Source organism: Elephas maximus, chromosome 7 (assembly GCF_024166365.1).
Source record: "Elephas maximus indicus isolate mEleMax1 chromosome 7, mEleMax1 primary haplotype, whole genome shotgun sequence".
Lineage (NCBI taxonomy): Eukaryota > Metazoa > Chordata > Mammalia > Proboscidea > Elephantidae > Elephas > Elephas maximus.
The window spans coordinates 6067351-6073350 of record NC_064825.1 but is presented as its reverse complement, the minus strand read 5'-3'; positions in this window follow the sequence as shown (position 1 = coordinate 6073350).

Here is a 6000-nt window from a genome sequence, read left to right as displayed (position 1 = left end):
CCTAACACTAACCCCTAACCCTAACTCTAACCGTAACCCTAGCCCTAACGGTAACACTCAAAACACTCATCTTAACTGTAAACGTAACTCTAACTCTTACCCTAACCCTAAACATAACCCTAAAACTAACCCTACCCTAAACCTAACAGAAACACTAACCCCTAACCCTAACTCTAACCCTAATCCTTAGCCTAAACCTAAACTTAACCCTAAACCTAAACCTAAACTCTCACCTTAACTCTAACCCTAACCCTAAACCAAACCCTCACTCTTAACCAAAATTTCACCCTAACCGGAACACTAAACCTACCCTAACTTCATTCAAACCCTAACCCTAAACAAAACTAAAACTAACCCTAACCCTAACCCTAATCCCAACCCTAAAGCTAAACATAAGCCTAACCCTGACCCTAACCTGAATCCTAACCCCTAACCCCTAACCCTAAACCTCACGCTTAACATAAACTTCATGCTAACCCTAACCCTAAAACTAAAAAAAGAAACCGAAACATAACACTAAATCTCCCCTGACCCTGACCCTAACCCTAATCCTGAGCATAAACCTAACCCTAACCCGAACTCTATCCCTAACCCTAACCGTAACACCCTAAAACATCAGCTTATCTGTAAACCTAACACTAACCCTCACACGAAGCCCTAACCCTTTCACCAACCCTAACCCTATCCCTAATCCTAGCCCTAACCCTGACCTAAACCTAACCCTTACCCTAACCCGAAAATTAACCCTAACCTTCAGTCTACCGTAACCCTAACCCTAACCCTAACAATAACTCTAAACTTGACCCTAACCCTAATCCTAAACGCTAGCACTCACTCTAACTCTAAACCTAACCATAACCCTAACCTAGCAGTACCCTTTAGTGTAAACCTAGACTTAACAGTAACCTTAGCCCTACCCTGACTCTAACCCTAACCCTAAACCTACTCCTAACACTAACCTTAACCCTAACTCCAACCTTAACACTAACACTCACTATTAACTGAAACTTCACCCGAACCCTAACTCTAACTCTAAACCTAACCATAACAATTAACCTAAACCCTCTCCTTAAGTGTAAACCTAACACTAACAGTCACCCTAAACCTTAACCGTATCCCCAACCCTAAACATAACGCTATCCCTAACCTTAAACCTAACCCTAACTCTAACACGAACAGAAACCCTATCTAACCCTAACCCTAACATTAACCCTAAACTTAAGCCTACCCTAACCATAAGGATAATCCTAAGCCTAACCCACTAAACCTAATGTCTAACACTAACTAAACTCCTAACCCGTATACTAACCCTTGTCTTAAGCTCACCCGTAACCTAAACTTCATACTAAGGCTAAACCGAAACCTAACCCTAAACATAAGCGCAACCCTATCCCGAACTCTAAACCTAACCTTAACACTAACGTGAACACACACCCAAACTCTAGCCCTAACAACCGAAATAACCCTGCCCCTATCCTAAACTTCACCCAAACCCTAACCCTAACATTAACCCTAAACCTAAACCTAACCCAAACCTTATCCTGAAACATAACTCTAACCATAATGCTAGTCCATATGGAACCCTAATCTTAACCCTTACAATAGCCCTGAACCTAACCCTAAACGTAATCTTAATCCTAAACCGAGACCTAAACCTAACCCTAATCCTAACTCTAACCTTGACCCTAAATACAACACAAACTCTAATCCTATACCTGGACCTAAACCTAAATATTGCCCAACACCTAACCATAACCCTAAACCTAACCCTAACTCTAACCCTAATGATGACACTTCCCCTAAACCCTCACCTTAACTGTAAAATTAACCGTAACCCTCACCCTAACCCCTAACCGTATTCCCCAAACCTAACCCTAACACTATCCCTGAACCTAACCCTAACACTAACGTGAAACCCTGAGCCCTAACAATAACCCTAACCCTAACCCAAACCCTAACCCCTAACACCAAAGCCTAACCCAAACCTTAACCCTAACTCTCACCCGAACTCGAACACTAACCTGAAACCTAATCATAATCCTAACCATAACCCTAAACCAAACCTAACCATGGCCAGAACCACAATGCTTAACCGGAACCCTCACCCAAACCCTAACCCTAAACCACACTTCTAACCCCAACACCTTACCATGAGCATAATCCTAACCCTACCCAACCCTAACCATAAACCTAACCCTCACCCCAACCACAACGCCTAACACAAACCGGAACTCTGACTGTTAATTTCATGTAACCCTAACCTAAAATCTGACAATACCCTAAAACTAAACAGAACCCGTAAACTTAACCCTAACCCTAAAAATAACTTTAACACCACCTCAGAACGAACCCAAACCTTAGCCATAACCCTAACCCTCACCCTATCTTAAACTTCACCCTATCCCTAACCTAAAACTAACCCTAACTTTAACTTTAAAGAAAAAAAAACCCTACCCTTAAACCGAACCCTAACCTTAAACTCGGCCCACTTGTGACCCTAAACCGAACCCTTACAATATCGCTGACCCTGACCCTCGCCCTCAACCTAATCCTAATCCTAACCCTGACCCTAACCCTACCCTAACCTTAACCTGACTTTGAGCCTACTATAAACTTACACCTAACACTAACCCCTAACCCTAACTCTAACCGTAACCCTAGCCCTAACGGTAACACTCAAAACACTCATCTTAACTGTAAACGTAACTCTAACTCTTACCCTAACCCTAAACATAACCCTAAAACTAACCCTACCCTAAACCTAACAGAAACACTAACCCCTAACCCTAACTCTAACCCTAATCCTTAGCCTAAACCTAAACTTAACCCTAAACCTAAACCTAAACTCTCACCTTAACTCTAACCCTAACCCTAAACCAAACCCTCACTCTTAACCAAAATTTCACCCTAACCGGAACACTAAACCTACCCTAACTTCATTCAAACCCTAACCCTAAACAAAACTAAAACTAACCCTAACCCTAACCCTAATCCCAACCCTAAAGCTAAACATAAGCCTAACCCTGACCCTAACCTGAATCCTAACCCCTAACCCCTAACCCTAAACCTCACGCTTAACATAAACTTCATGCTAACCCTAACCCTAAAACTAAAAAAAGAAACCGAAACATAACACTAAATCTCCCCTGACCCTGACCCTAACCCTAATCCTGAGCATAAACCTAACCCTAACCCGAACTCTATCCCTAACCCTAACCGTAACACCCTAAAACATCAGCTTATCTGTAAACCTAACACTAACCCTCACACGAACCCCTAACCCTTTCACCAACCCTAACCCTATCCCTAATCCTAGCCCTAACCCTGACCTAAACCTAACCCTGACCCTAACCCGAAAATTAACCCTAACCTTCAGTCTACCGTAACCCTAACCCTAACAATAACTCTAAACTTGACCCTAACCCTAATCCTAAACGCTAGCACTCACTCTAACTCTAAACCTAACCATAACCCTAACCTAGCAGTACCCTTTAGTTTAAACCTAGACTTAACAGTAACCTTAGCCCTACCCTGACTCTAACCCTAACCCTAAACCTACTCCTAACACTAACCTTAACCCTAACTCCAACCTTAACACTAACACTCACTATTAACTGAAACTTCACCCGAACCCTAACTCTAACTCTAAACCTAACCATAACAATTAACCTAAACCCTCTCCTTAAGTGTAAACCTAACACTAACAGTCACCCTAAACCTTAACCGTATCCCCAACCCTAAACATAACGCTATCCCTAACCTTAAACCTAACCCTAACTCTAACACGAACAGAAACCCTATCTAACCCTAACCCTAACATTAACCCTAAACTTAAGCCTACCCTAACCATAAGGATAATCCTAAGCCTAACCCACTAAACCTAATGTCTAACACTAACTAAACTCCTAACCCGTATACTAACCCTTGTCTTAAGCTCACCCGTAACCTAAACTTCATACTAAGGCTAAACCGAAACCTAACCCTAAACATAAGCGCAACCCTATCCCGAACTCTAAACCTAACCTTAACACTAACGTGAACACACACCCAAACTCTAGCCCTAACAACCGAAATAACCCTGCCCCTATCCTAAACTTCACCCAAACCCTAACCCTAACATTAACCCTAAACCTAAACCTAACCCAAACCTTATCCTGAAACATAACTCTAACCATAATGCTAGTCCATATGGAACCCTAATCTTAACCCTTACAATAGCCCTGAACCTAACCCTAAACGTAATCTTAATCCTAAACCGAGACCTAAACCTAACCCTAATCCTAACTCTAACCTTGACCCTAAATACAACACAAACTCTAATCCTATACCTGGACCTAAACCTAAATATTGCCCAACACCTAACCATAACCCTAAACCTAACCCTAACTCTAACCCTAATGATGACACTTCCCCTAAACCCTCACCTTAACTGTAAAATTAACCGTAACCCTCACCCTAACCCCTAACCGTATTCCCCAAACCTAACCCTAACACTATCCCTGAACCTAACCCTAACACTAACGTGAAACCCTGAGCCCTAACAATAACCCTAACCCTAACCCAAACCCTAACCCCTAACACCAAAGCCTAACCCAAACCTTAACCCTAACTCTCACCCGAACTCGAACACTAACCTGAAACCTAATCATAATCCTAACCATAACCCTAAACCAAACCTAACCATGGCCAGAACCACAATGCTTAACCGGAACCCTCACCCAAACCCTAACCCTAAACCACACTTCTAACCCCAACACCTTACCATGAGCATAATCCTAACCCTACCCAACCCTAACCATAAACCTAACCCTCACCCCAACCACAACGCCTAACACAAACCGGAACTCTGACTGTTAATTTCATGTAACCCTAACCTAAAATCTGACAATACCCTAAAACTAAACAGAACCCGTAAACTTAACCCTAACCCTAAAAATAACTTTAACACCACCTCAGAACGAACCCAAACCTTAGCCATAACCCTAACCCTCACCCTATCTTAAACTTCACCCTATCCCTAACCTAAAACTAACCCTAACTTTAACTTTCAAGAAAAAAAAACCCTACCCTTAAACTGAACCCTAACCTTAAACTCGGCCCACTTGTGACCCTAAACCGAACCCTTACAATATCGCTGACCCTGACCCTCGCCCTCAACCTAATCCTAATCCTAACCCTGACCCTAACCCTACCCTAACCTTAACCTGACTTTGAGCCTACTATAAACTTACACCTAACACTAACCCCTAACCCTAACTCTAACCGTAACCCTAGCCCTAACGGTAACACTCAAAACACTCATCTTAACTGTAAACGTAACTCTAACTCTTACCCTAACCCTAAACATAACCCTAAAACTAACCCTACCCTAAACCTAACAGAAACACTAACCCCTAACCCTAACTCTAACCCTAATCCTTAGCCTAAACCTAAACTTAACCCTAAACCTAAACCTAAACTCTCACCTTAACTCTAACCCTAACCCTAAACCAAACCCTCACTCTTAACCAAAATTTCACCCTAACCGGAACACTAAACCTACCCTAACTTCATTCAAACCCTAACCCTAAACAAAACTAAAACTAACCCTAACCCTAACCCTAATCCCAACCCTAAAGCTAAACATAAGCCTAACCCTGACCCTAACCTGAATCCTAACCCCTAACCCCTAACCCTAAACCTCACGCTTAACATAAACTTCATGCTAACCCTAACCCTAAAACTAAAAAAAGAAACCGAAACATAACACTAAATCTCCCCTGACCCTGACCCTAACCCTAATCCTGAGCATAAACCTAACCCTAACCCGAACTCTATCCCTAACCCTAACCGTAACACCCTAAAACATCAGCTTATCTGTAAACCTAACACTAACCCTCACACGAACCCCTAACCCTTTCACCAACCCTAACCCTATCCCTAATCCTAGCCCTAACCCTGACCTAAACCTAACCCTGACCCTAACCCGAAAATTAACCCTAACCTTCAGTCTACCGTAAC